The sequence below is a fragment of the Pezoporus wallicus genome, unplaced genomic scaffold (assembly GCF_028554395.1).
Source record: "Pezoporus wallicus isolate ANWC-B61680 ecotype Strahan unplaced genomic scaffold, APGP_CSIRO_Pwel_v1 contig_8490, whole genome shotgun sequence".
Classification (NCBI taxonomy): Eukaryota; Metazoa; Chordata; class Aves; order Psittaciformes; family Psittacidae; genus Pezoporus; species Pezoporus wallicus.
In genome coordinates this window covers 525,636-547,911 of record NW_026642793.1, presented here as the reverse complement: position 1 = coordinate 547,911, position 22,276 = coordinate 525,636, and the positions used below count along the sequence as shown (strand labels likewise).

General features: G+C 42.6%; 1 long non-coding RNA gene across 1 annotated transcript in view; it reads left to right on the top strand.

Moving 5' to 3' along the window:
* LOC130611517 (uncharacterized) overlaps positions 1–21,884 on the top strand; it is a 37,632-nt gene extending 15,748 nt beyond the window's left edge. Inside the window, exons 2-3 of the long non-coding RNA XR_008975251.1 lie at positions 10,615–10,862; positions 21,471–21,884. This is a non-coding gene — a long non-coding RNA (uncharacterized LOC130611517). The remainder of the gene's footprint in view (positions 1–10,614; positions 10,863–21,470) is intronic.
* Positions 21,885–22,276: the final 392 nt, after the last annotated feature.

Here is a 22,276-nt window from a genome sequence, read left to right as displayed (position 1 = left end):
GCATGTAGTTTGCATTAGAAAAGAAAAGTATCTGCTTAATTTTCCTATCATTAATTCTTGGATCATTACATGTGTCATTGGCTAGAGGGGTGCTTGCCATGTGCTGTTTCATGCTAGCCTTCAATAGTTTGGGCAATATGGCCCAGCAAACTTTTGTCTAATCCTCTACTGGCAGCGTGGGACAAGGAAGGATGAGGGGTTGGCTCAGCCTCCTATGACCCCTATGACAAGCATCTTGTCATTGCAAAGAGCATAGGGCTTTTCAAACTTCCTGTTGCAGTCTTGTGGAAGTGAAGCCATGGCATTTCAGCAGGGCCTTCATTTTTCCAATGTCTATAGGATGAGTTAAGGTTGCACTCCAGAAACCAAGCTACGTAAAGAAGTGTAGAACAGCTTCAACCATTGAGATGCTCACACTGGTTATCACACTTGGAAAGCAGGAGTCTTTACAACCAGGCTTAGCTTTCCAGCAGAAAATTGAGCCAGATGGCACATGTTGGGAGTAGATTGTAGTAGCAGCAAAGACCCCACAGTAAAAGCTTTGGTGACAGCATATGAACTCTCCTGGGACTGTGTTATTTACTCACAGGGTCATTGCTAAAGCCAGCATCGTCATATTGTCAGTGCTGTTGTTAACAGCCTGACTAGACTGAGCTATCATGACTGCAGTCACACCTTTTGCTGCATTGACAGTCCCAGATTCGTTTCCTTTGTGGATAAGACAGAAAGAATAGCTTATAAACACACACGGATCAGTGCTCCACCTAAAAGAAGAAACATCCTTTTCCTGAAAATAATACAGCCTCATCACTCACAGATTTACAGCTATTATAGTATAACATAAATGATGCGTTATGAGAGCACAGGAACACTGTGACTGTATAAAAACCCTGGTAGCACATTATTCTGTTTCCGAGCCTTGGCCTGTAGCAGATGCCTAGGAAAGATTCAACAATTTGTTCTTCAGAGACTTCCTCAGCCTGGTTGCATCTTTGCAGATATGTAATGCCACAACAGTCACAAATACATGGCTGGGGGAAAAATGGACTTCCAACTGCTAAAAAAGTCAAAAGTCATTTGATTCCAATGAGTCACGAGGTGAAGAAAATAGGTATAAAGTCAAGGAAAACTTGGGGTTTTCCTTGGGTTGTAGGTGGGCTGTGGGCATAGCTGAGGATCTGCAGTGGAGCCAGAGCATTAACTACGCTGCTGGAAACAGGAGATGGCACCAAGAGCTGCAGCCCAGCAGGACATCTCCTACAGCTTTGGGAGACATCTCTGCAAGGGCGAAAGGTCCAAGTGAACCAATGGAGAAGTTGTGTTGTGTTTGAGTTTGACAATTCAACTCCTTTTCAAATCACCTCAGAGTGCCACATGAGGAATCTCATCCATTTAGGTGAATGCAATTTAGCTGCTTCTTGCACTCGGTGATCTTTCACATTAAAATTTTCAGCTTTAAACTCAAGCATGTTGGCCCATTTTTTTAATTGCATCTCTTGGGCCAAAGCTCCACTCCTTGTCTCTAAACAACATTACTAAGAGCTGGTGAAATGCGTTGATCCTCCTCGGTTGTCCATAGCTGTAGCCATATACGATCAGATGAGCCAAAATAAACACAAACTGGCCAACTTTTCCAAGCATGAAAACACCTCATTTGTTGAACCTCCAGGTCTCAAAGACGCTTTGTCCATTTTTACTTCAAACTTTCCAGAAAGAAAAGCCTGTTCTTCCAGAAGAACATGGATGTAAAATTCCAGATGGATTGTTACAGACTTTGAAAATTAGGGGAAAAAAATTGCCTGAGACTAGGAAACTACTGTAACACAAATACTGTTTTGGACTACTGTCCCTCTTCAAAATACTCCCCAGTATAACAGCGGTAGGCAATACGATGTATTCAGTAGCTTGAATAAACCTGTAAAGTGGTGGTATTTTCAGGATTTAATGATACAAATTGCATTTCAGTGTAATAGAAACACTGAATGCATTATGTTACGTTGAAATAAAGCAGTTTACTGAGTATTAAATCAGAAAGCATTCAGTGGGGTTTGGCTAGAGATTTAGAGGCAAGCATTTAGAAAACCTGAGCTTTTTCACACACTGTAATATTACTTAGCTGGCAAGAGACTCTTTAAACCCTCATTAGTAAGATTGCTGATTTGGCAGCAATGAAATGCGTCTGTTTATGAGTAAATCCTCACATTATATTCCTCTGCTCTTCTTTTTTGCCCTTTTTCATTAAGCACTTCTCTCTAGAGCCATCCCACCACTGCTTTCCTATGATAACCTGTTAGCCCTTCTAAATGCAGGACTTCCTGCAGGTGACAAATGGCTTCTTCCAAAGGTCATTAGTTACACACAGCTTTGAAACCAGCCACAGTATGGTTCCATCTCCTTTCCCATTTTAGTGATTTAACATTTCAGGCAACAGTCAAGCCAAGACTAGTATCTGACAACCGTGTGTGGGAGGAGGTTTTCCCTAGAGGTGATGTATAAATTTTGCTTGTTTATTTTTCTTTAGGTCTTTAACAGTCCATGCTCCTCATTGTGATGAATGTTTGTGTTGATGTTCGACATTTGAGTCCTGTGTTCAGGGGAATAAAATGAGCTATTATTTGCTTTGCCCAATTATGAGAGTACTGCATAAGGAAACTCACCCACACATGAAATCTGGATCTCTCTGATGGAAGCTTGCTGTGGGTTCAGTCTTCCCTCCACTTCCCTCCACTTTTGGTCCCATAAGCGGAAAGCTGGTAGAAGTGAAATGTATCCATCAAAAAGCCTTTGAGAAGGATATTCTCTCTGCTAGAGCAGCAGTCTAAGATTCAAATGTGTGCAGTTTAGGAGCACTTTTTATTCTTCCACACTGTATGAAAACTGTAAGTCTTTAAGAATAATTGATCTAAATCTAGTCCGTGCCAGCTAATGTGAATTAGCAGTCAGTAATGTATGAATGTGATGTATGAATGTGGAAGGAGGGGGAAAGCAAAGGTCATTTTGACCCATTCTGCACCAAAAGCTTGGAGTCTGTTCAGAAAAACTCCTGCCTACTAAAGACCCACTAAAAACAGTGCTTTGATCTCAGTACAATGCACTCAATTAGAGGGAGGGAATTCTCAAACAAAAGCTTCTATAAATTTCCTTTAGAATGAATAATTTTGAGGGTGGTGGAGGATGGCGGCAACAATTGAAGGAAATCATCGCTCACCATTTGCCCAGACGTTTTGCTAAAACACAAAAAGCCATGAGGAAGCACCTTTTGAGGGTGGGTACAGGTATGAAACCAAGCACAACATGCTGAGGTCTGACTGTGGCGCAGAAGATGATATATAGCCATACATACATGGCTTTATATGGCCCTTGTCTCAAAGTATTTCATCCTACAGACCTTGCTTGTAAAGTTAAGGTTTGCAAGAGGTGCCCTCTGCTAGACAGAAGTGGTTCTTCCTCAAAATGAATTCATCTTCCATAAGTCTCATATTAGCTACAAAGAGAGGCAGACTCAGAAACTCAGATCACATCCCTGCCCACGGCATCATTTGCACTGGGACAGAAGAGCAGAGCTCAGCCTTCTCTGGTGCCCTTAGCCCCAGGTCTGGGCTCATCTGGTGCTCTTCTAATGTTGTGAGGAGCTTTGTCTTGCAGGCTGGCCTGCAGGACACACAGTAGACCTGGGTTATCCTTACAACTCATTCTCATTTTCCTTGATTCCTGTTTATATGCTGCCTCACTGACTTCCTCTTTTCAACTATGCCAGTTTCAACACTCAGTTGACCACAGCCCTATGGAACTAAGATTTTCCTTTCTCTTCTTCCTGTCTTTTGATAATATCCAATAATTTTGACAGCCATAGATTAAGTTAAACATGAACCATGAGACTGTTGCCTGTCCAGTGCTGTCAGTTGCTGCAGGCGGGATGACAGTAAAACACGACTCTCCTCCTCTGGCAGCATTTCACAGTAGGATAAAGGCTGGAACAGTGCTCTTGATGGCCAAATCAGTCCATACGGGTTTAACAGCATTTTCCATAAAGGGGATTAAAATCAACATGCTGGAAGGGAGGGGGAACCAGTGCGCAGAGTTCAGATTAAGGTTTTGGCTGAAGTATCTTGCATGAAAGTGAAATGATGTTATTTGTAACAGATTACTGGAAAAAAAGCTCAGGACAGGAGCAAGCCTGCAGAGACACTGGCATCCATGTGAAGCCTTTTCAGAGAGTGAGTTACAGATAGGCCAGTGGAAAATGTTGTTTATGAGTAATGAAAATGCTTCCTGGGAAATTTAGGTCTTATAAATCCACCTACAGCTCATGCAAGGCACTGGATTTTTGTGAGAAAGCTGGGTGTGAGGAGCAGACTGGTGGTGGTGTTAATGGGGAGCAGCATGACAGCTCTCCTTCCGCCCAGCAGCTTAGAAAGGGAAAGACATGATCTGGCACATGCTGTATTTCAGGACACAAGAAGGTTGTGAATGCAAAACTCAGCTGGTATTACTTGCTGAGCTTTGTAGCATTTTAAAACCAAAACTGGATGCAATCTGTAACTGATTTAGTGTAGGTTTGTAAGCCCTAACATTTGTTGAAGGTCTTTGCTCTCAGGAGTGTTGTTGCTCTCAGAGGGTGTTTCCACTAAATCAAGACAAGAACCAGAAGATGTGCAGATGGACTGCAGGTAGGGGTGGATGCAGAAACTCATGAAGGACATGCGTTGTTCCACCCCAACTCAAGACACGTGGCACTGGGAACCTCAACCTTCCCTCCAGCCACAGAGAAAGCATGGCACTTCCAAGGTTGTGACCATGGCATCTCAATCATTCTTTGGGGGTTTCTCCCAGGTCAGTTTGCTGAGTTCCGTATAAGGTTTTGCTGCTGGAAGGAATGCTCTTAAGGGCAAAGCTCTTCAAGCTGGAGGGGCCCATGGAAGTAGTCATATCAAGTGAGAAAGGAAGTGATAGAAATAAATTGTTGAGAGACATCCTAAAGTGTTTCTCCAAACACACAACACAAAAGCACTGTGGCTTTCAGAGGAACTATTAAAATATAGAAGGGAACAATCTCCTGGTACCAGTCATGAAGGCATGAGGCACTCACTGCTGTAGGGAGATGTTCAACCATACTGAGAAAACTGTGTTTCTAGTAATAAGGAGTATACCTAGGTGTAAGTTATACATCATAACAGAATATACATTTGAAGGGCTAGTACACCTTCTGGTTCAGAGCTGAAGTCATTCCTTAACTATTTCAGTGCAGGATGGGTACTCTGAGAGAGAAGATTATTTCAAATTCACCTGCAGTCATGATGATTTAATGCAGCTATCTCAAGTATTTGCCACTGGCTACTGTCAGAGTCAAGATACTGGATTAGATCAGCATTGGGTATTTTCTAAAACATCAGCTTCTGTATTCTGAGGATGGGGGGAGACAATCTGTAGATCTGTAGAAGAGATATGCATAAGATAAATACAATTTGCATGTCTTTCCCTTACACCTCACTGACTTCTCTAATATGACATGAGGAACAAAGGCTATCCAAACCTAGATGTAGTGTTTCAACATCCAGCTGCCTCTGCTGTCTGAGAGAAGCTAAAGAAAACTGTAACCAGTATTTGGATCTTGTGCTTCTGCTGAGAGGTGATTTTACTAAAATGACACATTTCAAAGCCAGGCATCATCTTGCTTCAGTGGAATTTCATCCATCTCACAAAGGTGTGCTCTGATCTCCCCTCCCATCACCCGTATCGCACCTGTGTCACCCATATTACCTGGGGATGTAAGATTTTGATACCTTCTACAAAGCCCTAGTAGAGACATACATACTATTTTTCCACCCATGAAAGGGTCCCAAATCACTTTTATTTATATCCTTGAGCAGCTACTCACCACTCCAAGAGAGACAAACAAAGGGTCCTCGTTCCACAGAGCTCACAGTCCCTGTTTTCATGATTTTCCTAGGCTTTGGATGAGGGGCAGAGTCAGCATCAAAATAAGAAGTTAAAGAAACAAACACTAACAGGTTAAAACAACAACAACCCACAGGAACACAAACAGAACCTGACTCTGTTAGGTTTTTTTTTTTCTTTTGACTTGCAGGAGACTCATAATTTATAATGGATGGAGTTCTTTTGATCTTTGTACTATCCACTTACTTAAACTTTTCCATACAGTTGCTCAACCATGCAGGGCATAAGGTTAAAGGAAGAAGATTTCCATGGTCAGATGGAGCAACTTTTTTTCTGTGAGCCTTAATTCTTTCTACATGAATGTGATGACAGCGAGTATACAAAAATGCACCAGCTCATGCGTTTCCCTCTCCAATGTTTGATAGATGACATATGTGCATATATCCCAGCTGTTACTTAAATAAAGCTGCATGTATACAATATGTCAGAGACAACACAGGCCAAACTCTATGATACAACTACTTAGGATGCATAGGCTAAAATCCATATTTTGTCTCCAAAAATTCTTAAACAGATGAAACTGACTCAACCCAAAACATACAGCAGCCTCCTTCCAAACCACAGGAAGATCAAGGTTCAGCTGATGGTTCTGTGTTTTTAAAGGGCATCTGTTTCCCCAGTTCAGCCCCAGTATATTCTGACACCCTAATTGGGAAGTGAGATTTGAGTCTCTTTTATCCCTGGGGAAAATCTAACCCATGCACTATAACTGTGCTTACACATGCTGGAATCTGGACCTGACCTTTTGGTGGGACAAAGCAGAATTATGAACATTGAAACACCTGTAACCCAGACAGGCTAGGGCATGTCAAAATTGCTCTTGGAGAATGAGAGAAGGAGCAGCACAAAGTTTACCTGCTTAGAGCAGCTGGGTTTAGCAGCCAGCTGGGGAGCTTTGCAGCTTAGTGTGCATCCTTGCATTCTGCCTGATTAGAGATGGGACTGTTTTTCATTTCTTACCAGAAGTGAACAAATAAGACAGCAGTCTACACATAGCTCATGTACCTAACAGGACATATCCACCTAAAATTGTAAGTTGATTTCTTTGTGGCTAACACCTGGGGTTTTAGATGTCCCACTACCTCCTTGCATGATCTTAGGCAAGTAACTGTGTAATTTCCATCAACTCCCACCTCCTCCCTTACTTGAAAGAGCAAAATCCTACTCTGCCTTGCTATTGAGGCTTTCAGGGCACTGTCTCTTTCTTTATGTATACCAGGCTCCTGTGTTTACCTCTGGCCCCCAGTGACCATCACTGTGGTATCTACATTAAATCAAGATGCCCTCTTTTCCACAGATACCAGCAGCTCCACTTCATTAATCAATTAACCTGGGAGACCCAGGAATGCAGCAGCAAAGGCAGCATGAAGATTCTGGCCTTTTACAGATGAAAGACTTAATGAAGAATAACAACATTTTTGAACATACCGAGCCATGATAAATGGATGTAGGCAAGCACAGATCTTAACACTCTCAGTGCACAAAAAGGGCCTTGCTGTATTTTCTGATTCACAGACCTGACTAATCTATGACTCCACACTGACTTAGAGTACATGAAAATTCACACTCACCCATCTGCTGTGAGAACGCGTGTGTTAAGGGTTACTTACACAGGTGAAAGATCTCATACCTGTCAGCAATGCCTGCAGACTGAGAAGGGAGGACTTTTTGTCAGTGATTTGCACAGAGTTTCTGGCACACATAACGTCCACAAGCAAGTCTTTGCTATTGAAGAAAAGAGCAGCAGCAGGTAAGGAGAGTGGGAACTGGAACAGATTTTGAGTTGTGTTGTGTCAAAACAGAGCTGACATAATCCAGTATTAAGCACTGTCAACCTGATAATGAGTCACCTGCAAGTAGAGCATCTCTGCTTCGCATCGTGCAGCCCTCTGCAAAACGGGACTGCTCAAAGTTGGGCACAACAAAAAACAACAGCAGAGTCCTTTGCCAGCAGTTTCAATCACAGCCCCAGTCAAACCCTCTCAGGGAGGAGTTTTCCACATTCATCATCTGGCTTATCAACGCTGTCTTGAGCGAAACCTAGATGCAGGCTTTGTGAATGCCAGAGCACATGAACAATGGTTGAAGCAGGGAGGGCGATGATAAGAAGAGAGTGCAAAGCACATGTTTCAAGTTCTACCTTTTTAAGCAAGTGTCAGGCTGGGGAAGCTGAGCTTGGGCTGAGTGCCAGCATTCCCTGCAATTTAATCCTAGCCCTTAGAGGAACAAGCTGTTATCCTTGCTCTATGCCAGTGTCTCCCCCTTATCTCACATTTGAAATTCTTTAACCACTTCAAAACAAAATATCTCCAAGGAACACTCCAGAAAATGTGTTTTCTTTTGTCTCCTGAAAACACTGATGAGGAGAAAAGTTCTTTTGTGTTTTGTGTAAGGAGCCTTTCAGCGTCTGGGCTCTAAGTGCTCTCTCCTGTTCATTCACTTTCCCTGAAGACTCACTCGGTGTAAGAGGAATAGTCCTTTCCACATGGAAGGCTGAAAACCTGAGACATTGAAGAGTAGGAAGCTTAGGCAATGAGCAGAGCAGCAGGCATACAACAAAACATTAAAGCAACACCAAGGGGTTAAAGAAGGCTCACAAATGCACTGAAGTGAAGCAGAGACACACCTTGACACCCCTTCCTTCAGTCTTGCAACCAGCAGCTTGGGTGCTGAGATGTCTGCTTGTTTTGCAGGGTGATATTGTCTCCTTTCCAGCGGTAATGATGGCATTCCTTCCATCTGTCTCATAGTGCAAAGAGATACTGCTGAGCTAAAACACTGGGGAGCGATGAAGGAGGTTTGTGTGCAGAAGCACTCAGAATACCTGAAGGAGAATGGAGCAATGAGGGACTTGGAGAGCTGTAAAGGCTCAGGGAGTTAAGGGTGGACTACAAAAGTGGGATTTGGACTGAAGCCAGCTCCAGGGGCTCAGGACTGCCCCCTTGTATATCTAGGCTTTCTTCTTGCACAGACAGTGATGGATTCAGCCCCACAACAATCAGTGGGAGCCTTTCCTTGGCCTTAAGAGTGGGGATGTAACATCCAAACAACTCTGTACTCAGCCTACCACAAGTATAGCCCTTCAAAGGATAATATGAGCAAAAAGAGAGAGGCTTAACCCATTACTGCAACTTGTTACATGCCATACAGACATACAGATGATGTAAGGCACAAAACTGGTAAAGCAAATATTACCAGTTATAGCAGATAGCTGTAACACAACCTTGCCAACCCTCTTTGGACCAGGAAGAGTCTGAGACAATATGACTTTGCTTCACCTTCCTATGCTCTAAGACAGCCGTGTCTAAACTGCCAGATCTTTGCTCTAACCAAGGGGCTGTAGGCACAGAAAAGCATGGGTCCATAGCCCTCCTCAGAGGCCTGGGCCTCTGTGGTTTGGCTACCTCCAGGACTCTAATGAGTGCTCTCACCAGCCCAGTTGTGTGCATGTTCTCTTTGTGTCCTACTTTACCACACTGGGGACAACAAGGAAGACCAGCAGTGAATTCTTACCTGCACAGTTCTCAACACTATCTTTTCTTAATTATACTATCTTTTAAGAGGTTTGAAAATAGCAGCTTGCCTGAACACTGGGCCTTGCAACCATATGTTTCCCTGTGACTTCAGTCAACGTCTATGGACTAAGCGTCCTAATTTCTCTCTCTTTACCTGAGTTTTTTTCTACATGTGGTAATAATTTGGGTTCCTACCCAGCGATGCCACAAGAGAATCTTAAAGATTCCCCAATCTTTAAGATAAGCATAAATGTTGTGTTTGAAGCAGCTGGTATGGCTCAAATCAAAAAGATATATTTGTTGCAGAAACCATTAGCCAATGGTGTCCAGCTTGAGTTTCTTCGTGCAGTTTGGAACAGGTTTGTCAAATCATCCTCTTTGAGACTCACACGCAGTGCTTTATGGAATGCTTCCTTTAGTTCATATGATTATAAAATGGTATCTGATACTGGTTCAGAGAATAGTGAGAACAATCTGATATCCAAGACTGTATTTTTGAACCACTAGATCTTTACCAAAAACCCCCTCAAACATCTAATCAAAAGTCAGTGCAATGTGATGTTTCTCTGTGTGTAATTGTCTCTACGGTAAGATAGAGAACCTAAACATCCTGGCACTTTGAAGGATGTAGATGAGTTTTACATTTCTCCCTTAGCTGAGGAGTTGTGTCCAAAGTTGCATGCTGTGGCAAAATTTTATGTCTGATTTATAAAAGCCCTGCAAGACTGTGTTTATGATTCAAGCGCTGACAAAGTCACAGCTCAGCATACAGGGTCTCTATTGGGAAAATATACACAAGCTGCTAAAGTTGAACAGCACCTTTTGAGAACAATTTGGTTTTGTACTTCTCCCCTCCCCATGATTTTGAAGTCATGGATTCACACCCTGTGGGCAGCCCCTATTGTGCTCTGGCAAAGTAGTGCTTATCTCTCCAAAGGAGACATCATGGTGACTGTTTACGAACAAGCCACACAAAACTTGGCTAAATCTTAATGGGCCTATTTATGCAGTATCAAGGGTGAAGTAGACTTGGACCCCACAGCACGTTCAAATTACATGGCTTTAAGTGAATTTAGAGCTTGTCAAAGGAGCCGGTTTGACAGCCCAGGAGACTGAAATCCTCTGTTTACCTCCCAAACAGATATTACATGGACCACTCACAAGATCCCCTCTGTGTTAATCCGCAAAGTATAGGAGTTGTTACAGCTCTCAGCTATGCAGCCTGGCTCTGAACCTCAGCCTGCAACAACCTGGGCTTTTAGCTCTGGAGGCACCTACTTCAATCTCAGTGTGTCAGCCAAGACAGAGGCCATAACAAACTTCCCTAACATGTTCTAGTCCTACCCCAGAGAGCTCCTTCTGAGGGCTGAACAACATTACTCTGTACTGGTAAGTCAGAAACCACTATAGCATTAGCACAGAGAGGAAGCCTGGGGATAAGATTGCAATGGGCAGAAAGAAAAAGGGAATAAAAAGAAGAAAAATGAAAATGAAGTAGTAGGAAAGGTTGCTCTGCCTCACACTTTCCAAAGCAAGGTTATTCAGGAGAGCTTTCCATTATTAGATGTGGGAGATGTCTGCAGCTTCACTTTTATTCTTAGCAAAAAAAACCCCAAACTTTCAATATCCCTTCAGTAATGGAATAGTCCCCCCTCTTCTTTCGATGAAAATCACTTGGTTCTTATGGAAAGGGACTAACTAGCTCTGTGCTGGCTAGGAAACATAGAAAATTACCAGCCATCTCTTCTGTTCAGAGGTAGAGGGTTATTTTTGGTAATTCAGACGAGAACCAGTACAGCTGATAGAACAAAATACTTGTTTCAGGGAAAAAAAGTGTTGGATATAGGGCAGAGGGGTATGCAAGGATACAGGGAGACAGACAAGCATATAGGGATATAGGCTGAGGGGCATGCAGGGAGCTTACAGCCTCTTTGGGCTAGTAGGTATCCAGCTAGCCACAAACAGACAATGCCCAGATGGCAGCCCTACATTTTACCATGTTATTCCTGATGTTGAGGTCCAGTTGAGTTGTTGTTAAATCAATGGAAGGATGCCTGCAGATTTCAATAGGATTTGGGTTGGATAAGTAAAGGAACCTGCTGCATCATTTGGTTTCCAAGCTGCCATTGCTTGTGCAAGTCCAGGTGTAGCTCTTTATTGCCTAATGAGAGGTGGGGTGAGACCTTCATAAGGTTTGTGTTCAAGTCCCTTATGTTGAATGGTTGGTGTTGCACTCCATAATGAGTTGTGGCCAGAAGCCCTCTCAAGCTGAGGGAACCTTTCTTTGGTTTGGTACTTATTTCAGCAAATGAAATATTCCTCTAGCTTTTTAAAAAATCCAAACTCACCTTCGGTCAGAAATGAAACATGGGAAATTTCAGCAAAGGTGGTTGAATGTTTTTGGAAGTGCAAAGTGGATTAAGGAACAAAGATGTACGGAGATGGTTGATAAAGCAGAGTGTGCAAATGCAGGTGGGAGAAACATGCATTGCCGCCATGGATTTGATGGAGCAGATTCATAGTGATAAAAGCAGAAGGCCCTTCAGCGTTAGCATAAAGGCAATGACTATTTTGTACAGGTCTGAGAAAGGAGGTCATTCAGTAGTTCCAGTTTCTGAAAGCTGGAAGGAGATAGCTGCTGTCCACTCTGAGCATCAGCCAGTTTCTGTTTGCTCACTGTAGTGGTGATTTCACGGCAGTTGGTGAAGCTTCACCGGCATAAGGAGAAGCAAACATAACGTGCTGTGACAGAGCTGTGCGCTGAACCAAGCCCTATTTACTCCTATGGCAAGAATAAACATGAAGACTGAAGTATTTTCACTTCCTGTTCTCCACCCCACTTTAGTTTCTTCTTTGGGACATTTATTGTTTTTCCTGTATTTGAACTGCAAATAGAAAGAGGTAAAAATATGCTCACAGGAAAGTAAAGTGAAGCAAAGAAAAAGTGTCTCTTACATTTCTCCTTGCACAAGTCTGATTCTGATCTCAGAGTAAATTTGGAGAAATTCTCCTCAAGTGAATGGATTCATTCTGGGAAGTCAGAATTGAGTCCAGTCTTGTATGTTTTATTTTGCTGGGAAGCAGAAGCAGAGCTTTAGAGCATTACACCCATTTCTTTAATGAAAACCCTCTTTCTTACATGGTAATCATGGGCACTTCTCTGTTTTAATTGCTTTTAAAATGTAGAGTATCGGTGACCTGCAGCAGTAATTTTATATCCTAGCTCCATTTGGCCTTGATTGCAGCAGTAGCAGGTAAGAAGGGAGGGATGAATAGTTCTTCACTGTTTGGTAAAATAATTACTGCTCTGGCTCAACACATCAATTAATCCTTTCAGTGCTGCTGGAAAACCCTTGTGCCTGTGACTCCTCCCCACATATGCAGTGGAAGGGTCCTTCCTATTCACCCTCAGGTGATCTTGTTTAGAGTCTGCCATCCACGCTGAGATAGTGAGTAAAGACATGAAGAGAAAAAGTAATTTGATAGGTGTGGAAAACAGAGAAAAAGACGTGTTTGGAGGCATGTCCTGAAAGGGGAGAACAGCGTGCTGCTTCACTTCGCTGTGGCTGAGAAAAGAGCAGGTAAAAGGACTCTTCATCAGGGATTGTAGCACTAGGACAAGGGGTAATTTGTTCATACTTAAGCAGGGGAAGTTCAGATTGGATACAAGGCAGAAGTTCTTTATTGTGAGGGTGGTGAGGCACTGGCACAGGTCGCCCAAAGAAGTGGTAAATGCCCCATCCCTGGCAGTGTTCAAGGCCGGGCTGGACAGAGCCTTGGGTGACATGGTTTATTGTGAGGTGTCCCTGCCTATGGAAGGAGGGCTGGAACTGGATAATCCTAAGGCCCTTTCCAACCCAAACCAGTCTGTGATTCTGTGATATCAAAGACCATCAAGTTTCCACCCTGGGCTCAGGCTTGGATCTCACACGGTTGCCATTGGGCTTGACATTCCCACAAAACTGCTTCCATTCCCTCACCCTGGGGCTCCTCAGTGGTGGGATGGGGGGTGAAGGGCCCACAGGGTGAGAAGACTCACAGTCCAGTGACTTGTATGGAAGAAATACAAAAGGAAAACCCCTAAATCCTCAGTCCCAGGCAGCTGATGGTAACATACATAGGGCTTGACACATGCAAGGGGCACCACTCAAAGGTGTTAGTCCCTAACAAATGGACTTTCATCATATGAACCTACTGCTTTCCTTGGCACTAATTTTTAACCCATTAATTTTTATGCTTAGCTTGCTGCTCTTCAGTTCTGAGGGTTAGTTATAGTACGTATATGAACTTATCCAGTGATAACTAGTAATAATTAGCTCAATTAAAGATAATTAACAATGACAATGCATAGGAACTAAAACATTGCGGTGGAATAAACAGCAGTGGTGCAACACCAAGCCCCAACATCTGCCTGAAGTGAGGGGAAAGTGTTGGAAATAATTTAGGGATTTTATTATGTCTGTTTGTGACCTTTTTGGAGAATACTTGCTCTGGAGAAGTTGGAACATATGAAAGTGCACAGAGAAAAGTGACATTTAAGTCATTCGGTTTTTGAAAATGGTCTGAAATTAATTTGAGAAGAAATTAGGGAAAAAAAAAGCTTGTAAAATGTGGGACTTTTGATCAGAAACAGAAACTTCAGCACAATCTGGCATCAGCCTCTTCCCTCCATGGCAATCTTGAAGTCATGTAACGGAGTTGCTTGGTCTGTTTATGCTCCATCTATAGTTTATGGAAACAGCAGTTTGTCCAGAGCACAGCCCAACCCTTCTCAGATGGGAGAGGTGACTCCAGCAGACAGTGTCCATGTGAGCACTTCCTTTTCGTGTCTGATAGTGAAGAATACTGTACCAGGAAGATAAAAGTTTTGCCACAAAAAGATGTGGCTCTGACACTAACTCTTGCTGGGGTACAGCAAGACCAGCTTGGCTGTAGACTCCCTGTGTGACTTGGGTGGCGAGGGTCTGAACCTATTAACGTCCTTTGTCTGGGGGTATGGTGGAGGAATCGAGTACCCCACTTCACAGAGATGCTGCAAGGGTCAGTTCTTTGCACCAGAGGTGCAGACAACAGCCATGAGCATGGGGCACCCTATAGACTGTGTATAACACCTTGACTAATGATTTGTAGCAAACAGACCATGGGCCACCCTTAGATGTATGCTCCTGAAACATTTGCTAGGTGATTTTAAAGAGAGAATGAAGTCAAAACAGCAGAGCATTCACAGCTGACTTTGTTTTCTGTTTTTTCTTAACATTGGAGGACCATCTTCTCCCACTAAATTTTCCGAGCCAATTACTTGCTGCAAACTCTTCACTCGACTAATCCCAATACAAGGTAACTTTCATATTGCATTCGCAAGAGCGTCAGCCCTGTTCGGAGCCTGTCAGCACAAGGGATTTCTGTTTGTGAACAAAAGTCTTTACACATTCTGGCTCCGAACATGTGCGCTGTCCTGTCAAAGCCAAAAAGACTCTCTCCCCGTGCCAGTTTGTGTTTCCAAAGTTGCTCTGTGTCCTCTCGTCATCAGCCAAGCTGTGCTGAGCTACTGAACTACGTTTTTGGAATTACAAGGAGAGCTCGTCTAGAGGGGGAATGAGGACAAACTCCACAAGCTCTGGGCCAAATCCGTCCCAGGCAGTACGTGCCCATGTCCACAAGGAAGGTGCTGCTGTGTGCAGACGCAAAAGGATCTCTGTTACGTTGGGTTTAAGGCGCCGATGTGCTTCTCTGCTTCTGTCACACAGTTCTGGGTTTATTCTGGTGGAAATGAGAGCAGGAATTAGCTCAGCTCCTGCCCAGAAACCTTCCTTAACCCTCCGTGGGTGCTTCTGCCTGGGAATTCACAACAGGAGCCCGGCACTCTGGCACGTAATTTCTCAGGGGCACAGAGACGTGAAGTCGCCTGTGGGCAGGGACACAAGGGAGGTCCCACATGTTTGATGCATCGATGAGGTGAGAGCATCCACCACCTTCTGGATAAGGCTCACTGAGGCAGAGGAGCAGCAGACCTCACGCTGACACTGGCCACGCAGTGCCCATTTTGGAGATAGGTTTGGTGATTTGCACGAGTGTTGAACTGATTAATGATTTTGTATTTCACATAAGATACATGTGTTGGTATAGAACACCCTGCTCGTAGGATGAGCACTGTATATCGTTATATTTTATGAAGGGATTACAGCAGTTTCCCAGCAGCAATGAATCTAAATTCTGCTATTCCTGCATGACCACTGCAGAAATCTCTCTCCTGATTATTGTTATAAGGGATATAGATGCCAGTTGTGTTTCATAAACCAGTGTTCTTAAAAATTCTGCCATCTAGGAGAGCTGAGCAAAATGGGAAGCTTTTAAGGTATGATACAGATGAGATTTAACTAGGAAAATACCAGGAACAGTTCTAAAAATATTTGGAACCAATAAGCCTTAGCAAAACTGCTCATACATGAAAGGGCATTGAATGCCAGGACAGCATAACATGTATTTTTTTCACTAGCAATCTTTTATCAGATAATTAATAAAGAGGTGGACAGTGCTACTGCTGTTCTGTTCTCCACCTCACATATATGCCCACAATCTCTGCTGACATACAAGCATTAACCTCAGACTGAAATTACCGCAAACAGTTATGTGACGATAAATCAAATTAGTTTTACAGTGATTTGTTTTGCACATACAGAAAGGAGAATGGTCTCTGGAATCCCTCAAAACCTTTTTCTTTTCTCACGTGCACTGTTTTAGAATTTGCCATCGCAGTAAAGATATAGAAGTAATGAATCATCTCATTATTTTCCCTCTATTCTTCCTATTACCTTTGAGAAATGCTGGGCTTCACTGTAGAAATTGGTAGCATTTTAAAGTAAGCTTAATTGTGCAATTTAGAGTATTGCTTACACCAGAATTTTACGAGATATAAAGAGCTTCTAGATTTTCCCAGTGGAGATGACATTTCCCATCCAAAGAGTAATTCATCATTCCTACAGCCTAGAAAGGTACAGAGCAGGTCTTACATATTTCTAAATAGGAAACCCTAGAAGAAAAAAGGGATTTATATGTGTACCAGCAATTTACTTGGTGAAGAAGAAACACAGAAGATTTGCAGAAAGGTCACTTGTCTATGACTTGGATGAAGCGTACACTACCATCACAAGTGCCAATCTGACCATGCTACTCCAAAACTTGGAGAGCTTCGACAAATGGTAAAGTCCCTTGTTTTATTTGCTTCCCAGTCAAAATATTCTGAGGGAAATACTGAGCACACTGGTAGGAAAGCAGATAAATGGGAACACTAGCAAAGTTAAATAAACTTGCAGGAAATATTGTACCTGAGTGCTACGCTGTGAAATATGAGATAGTGTCAGATGAAGAGCCCTGTAATGTCTACTGACTGAAATCATCTTGGTCTCTTACTGAACCAGAGAAGGAATGTAGGAAAGTGGTTCAAGTCCCTGCTCCTCCACAAAGTATCTGGATGGCCTTGGGCAAATCCTTTCTCTGCTCTGTGCCATGGTTGTTCATCTATGAGTGGAATCAAAAATGCATGTGCACTCTCTCTGCACATGAAGGAATAACTACACTGTGGATCCTGGGGTGCTTAGATAAAGAATTGACTGATTAAAAGCTTATATCCAAAATCAGGAAGATATTTTTTTCAGGACAACATAAACCTGATTTTTGAGAATATTTAGTAAATTAGCTTATTTAGTTTTGGGCACTTCTAATTAAGTCAGAGAGTGAGTTCACAAGATCCATGTGAAATGGAAGTGATTAGAACCATTACCTACACAATGGGAAAGGGCTTTGCCAACCCGGTCTAGTGGAAGGTGTCCCTGCTCATGAGAGGGGGTTTGGAACTGGATGAGCTCTAAGGTCCTTTCCAACCCAAACTACTTTTTGATTCTATGAAATCTCCTTGTTGCTTGATGTGGAGCTGGTGTGAGACTGGTGGTTCTGCACCCTCATTGCCCATTCCTGCAGGGAGATGAGAGCGACTTCTCACCCATGCAAAGGAAAGGTATCTCAGCCTCCTCCTGTGAAGTTAGATAGTAAGTTTTAATCTAACTCTACAGGTTTCTGACCAAAAAAAAATTTTATAATAGCTCCATGCATTTTGCCAGGTTGTCCCTATTTCCTTCACAATGTGTCAGCGAAGAGTTAAGGAACTCTTCTAATAGCAGCTCAGAATTCTTCTTCTAAACAAACTGTTTCTTCGCTGAGCATGAAAAAAGGGAAAGAACAGGAAGAATGATACTGTAAGAATTGTGAAAATAATAACAGTCTGCTAGATTCTGTGAAGTGTAATGATGAGGTGTTAATCCACGAGCTGGAGGGAGTTTGCCCATCCTGTTACCAGGCTACTTATTTAATGGTGAGGATGCAAACAGCCAGGTTTTCCTGTTGGGATTCCTTAAGGAACCTCTGATTGCTGGACTGCCTTAGCTGATTCGGTGTACGTGTGCCCTACAATTAGCTGAACAGAGGGCATTCTTGGTGGGCAAGACCCCATAAGGTTGGCACTGATATCTCATATATGGCCATACTCCTCCTGCTGATATCTGTCCTTTGCTTCTAAAGGCACAGTTGTGAAGCTGTGCAGCTACAAAGGTCATTAGGCATCACGATGTCCAGTGTCCACTGGTGGAGTCAGTCCTGACCCAAGAGCTCTTGCTGTGGAAACAGCCCCAGAGACAAAATGGGATGTATAATGTTTCTGTAATTGCAGAGTTTTTTTTTCTCTTAATAAAAAGGAAGTGAGAAATAAGAGCTGGAAAAAAACTTAGAAATCCCCACAATGTGGCTGGTGATAAGCAGGGAGAGCAGAGGTAGAAAAGCCTTTCAGAAAACTGAGGAAGGGAATAAAAGTTCAGAGAATGAAAAAACACTGTGCTCGAGTGTGACGTGTCAACATTAGTGCCACTGCAACAAATTAGTTTTGTTATCTCTGAGACTTCAGGAAGAGGTTAGTGATGCCCACATGAATTATAATCATGTAGCTACATGCAAGTAGTTGTTTTTTGTTATATGCTCACCTGAATTTAATTTTCCCCTCTTCCGCAATCATCCAGCAGGCTGCTCTCTAGGGGCACCTTTACAAGTTGCCTTTGAATGTACAAGAATTTCAACAGAGGTTTCTTCTTCTTTTAAGCATATTAAAAAGCTATTCCATGATAAAACATAAGGTTTCCTATATTCCTCAGCCAGTGTGAGGTCTGCAGCCGTTCTGGAGTGATAGTGATCTCCAGGGACATTAGAAACACTGGTACTTTTCAGAATAACCTTTTTTCTTTTACCGGATTCTTCTTTGGAGACTAAGCTGTTAATTTGGGAGTGTATTCCCCATAAGTCACACATATAAAGGTGTCGGTCACTTTCTACCCGACACATAACAAGGGGTCCCAAGCTGAAGTGAGTGGAAATGAGAACCAGACTAGGCATATGGAGGAACTAATGCAATGAGATTCTATATTTTGGACTCTACAGCTAGTGCCTTAGACACTAATGGCTAACCCTCATTGGGTGCTTGGCATTCACTCATGCTTGGTGCAAGGAGGAGTTGGTTGATGACAAACTGAACATGAACTGGCTTCAGTGTGTGCTCGCAGCCCAGAAAGCCAACCGTATCCTGGGCTGCATCAAAAGGAGAGTGACCAGCAGGTCGAATGAGGTGATCCTGCCCCTCTACTCTGCTCTCGTGAGACCTCACCTGGAGTATTGTGTGCAGTTCTGGTGTCCTCAACATAAAAAGGACATGGAACTGTTGGAACAAGTCCAGAGGAGGCCACAAGGATGATCAGGGGACTGGAGCACCTCCCGTGTGAAGAGAGACTGAGGAAGTTGGGGCTGTTCAGCCTGGAGAAGAGAAGGCTGCATGGAGACCTCAGAGCAGCCTTCCAGTATCTGAAGGGGGCCTATAGGGATGCTGGAGAGGGACTCTTCATTAGGGACTGTAGTGATAGGATAAGTGGTAACGGGTTCAAACTTAAACAGAGGAAGTTTAGATCGGATATAAGGAAGAAGTTCTTTACTGTAAGGGTGGTGAGGCACTGGAATGTGTTGCCCAAGGAAGTTGTGAATGCTCCATCCCTGGCAGTGTTCAAGACCAGGTTGAACAGAGCCTTGGGTGACATGGTTTAGTGTGAGGTGTTCCTGCCCATGGCAGGGGGATTGGAACTAGATGATCTTCAGGTCCTTTCCAACCCTAACTATTCTATGATTCTATGATTCTAAGATAAAACAATGAAAAAAGCTGCCATCACAGCAGTAGTGCTCAGACTTTGGAGAATTATTTTCAGTTACCTGAACCAGCCTAAAACGACCCTGGTAGGGCAGTGTGATAAAGCCCATTGCAATATTTTAGGTGTTTAAATTCTCTTTGAAACCTCTAATGTAGTCAGAAGTCTGTGATCTCATGTGTCATGACTATAGGCTGCTTTCAGATATATAATTTAACTCCCATTTTTCTCAGGAAAATGGAAATAGCAGACACTCCCTTTTAGCCAATAAAAAATCCATCTTGAAAAGCTGAATAAATAGTGATATCAATAGTCAGTGATAGCTAATCTTTTTCTGTAAATCCATAAATGCAGCTTATATCTCAAATCAGCTGCTACCCTGTGAGAATGGAAACAAGATAATGACAAATGGAAATCCAACATTCTCACATTCTTTTCTTAGCAGTTGCTTAGCAAACAAGCCCTTTAGCTATCAGGTGGTCAAGCAGATACCATTCTTGACACTGCAATGAAAAGTAACATCTCAGGCACTTCCATGACCCCAGTTTCGTAGAGCTGGCTGTTGACAGTTTTAATCTGAATCACACTCGCAATATTCTGGTGAGGAAGGAAAATAGGGTTGGTACATCCATTTTACAGCTGAAGAACAAAAACTCCAGGGGCTCAACTCCACAAAAGCCTATGTGCTTCCCCAGTGTCCCTGGGGGAACCTTCGTCCAAAATTCAGACTCCTGCAGTTGTCTGCTGCCTGTCCTGGAAATGGCTTTGAATTCCTCCCTTAGTACGTAGAAAACCAGTTTTCACATATATCTAACCCCAGGGTGACTTCTGAATTACTTTTAATTAGATGTCTCTTGTTAGGTCTATTATTCTTTTACTAATTTGATTAGACTTCCTTGCATTTTCTGAGAAAATGGTTTTCACTTTGGGTTTGCAGAACCAGGAGCATTTGTAGGATATTTACATGAAAGACCCTGAAACCAGTTAGAAAAAGAGGATTTTCTGTTAGACCGAAATTTGGTCTCATTGAAAATTACATGTTACAAATCAAGCTGTTTATTTATAGGTGAAACAATCTTTCCAATATATTGCTTCAATTTAGCTGGAATACAAATCAATTATTTTTTTCTTATAGGATAATAATTGGAATTCTTTTAAAATGTCATTGGGCTTCTTTTATGAGCCATAAGAGTAACAATTTCACTTCATCATATATTGCAAATACTCAACGTTTCTGGAAATGGCTCAGTGACTTCTTTATTGACATTGTACAGCATTTCTGGAATCTATTAGTGTATTGTTGGGCTCTTTTCTCATTTTTGCTGTTGTATAGTGAAACTGAACTGAGAGCAAGATGTTCATTTAGGCTAGAAATGAAGCAAAGCAAGTTTGTCCAGATATATTAAGGACCATTTTTTTCTCATAGAGGAAGCAATAGCAGAATAACCGAGTGCTCTGCAGTACGTTTCCCTTATTCCTGGAACTAAACCTGGACTAGTGTGATTTGTGAGACTCCCAGTTTGTCCTGGATTCCAGAAATGAGTTGTATGACTTGAAAACTTACAAGAAAGCCTCAATGTAACTTTGGGAGGGTTTGCATGTATATTCTGGAATTTGTTACTTGACCCAAGCCTAAAATCTGAAGGCAGTGGGTGCTCTCCTCCTTGAGGGAGGTCAGTTAAACCTGAGCATAGCTCTGAAATTCCAGGGTTCAACCACTGAGTTTCCTAATAACTTCATTTTAGTTATTCTTTATCTCTTGCAGAACCACAGCAGATGAAGAAAGTAACATTTCATCATCCTAGCAGTTCAGTGAATACAATTCCTGCATTTATCAAGTACCAGATACCTGACACCAAGGCAAACAAACAGGCAAATATGAGTGTGTTGCTGTATCTTTCAGCTCCGTCCTTACACATCTCCCCAGGGGTAAAAAAAACTTATGAATGCTAAAGTGTTCTCAAAAGGTTTTCTTTTTAGCTAGATTAATAGCTCTTTAGAGGGCTCCTTCACCACAGGCTCCTTTGGACACCGATGTTTTGTTGAACTTGTACGCCCTTCCTCTGAAATGGAGGTTATTCGATAACCATTTACAACACTCAGTGCATTGATGTACAAGAGTGCAGAGCACCGGTTACAGATTTCTGGAAGTGTATCCTCAGCCAGATCACAAATAAACTTCTGAGTAAGTATCTATCAGCCTTTCTTTCCTATAAGGTTCACTTAAAAGTTATTTGAGATCCTGAAATGCTGCATTAAAGCTCGTGATTCTGGGCAGAGCCTCCCTCCGTTATGGTGTTGAGCTGTTTCACATGTAAGCCTCATTTTTCACACAGCCAATCTACCTTAGGGCAGGAATGACAGACATGGGCCGATGATGGATACCACAGATTTCTACATCAGTAGGTAATGTTGATGACACTCTATGATATCTCCTCTAGGCAGCAGTGTATCAGCTTGAAAGACAAAGTGTTTTCTATATTTATTTAAAGGTACAGCTTTAAAGTCTTTCTTCTTAACAGCTTTTTTTTTCTTACAAATGCCTCTCTCTTGAGTTTAATTTCCACCTTC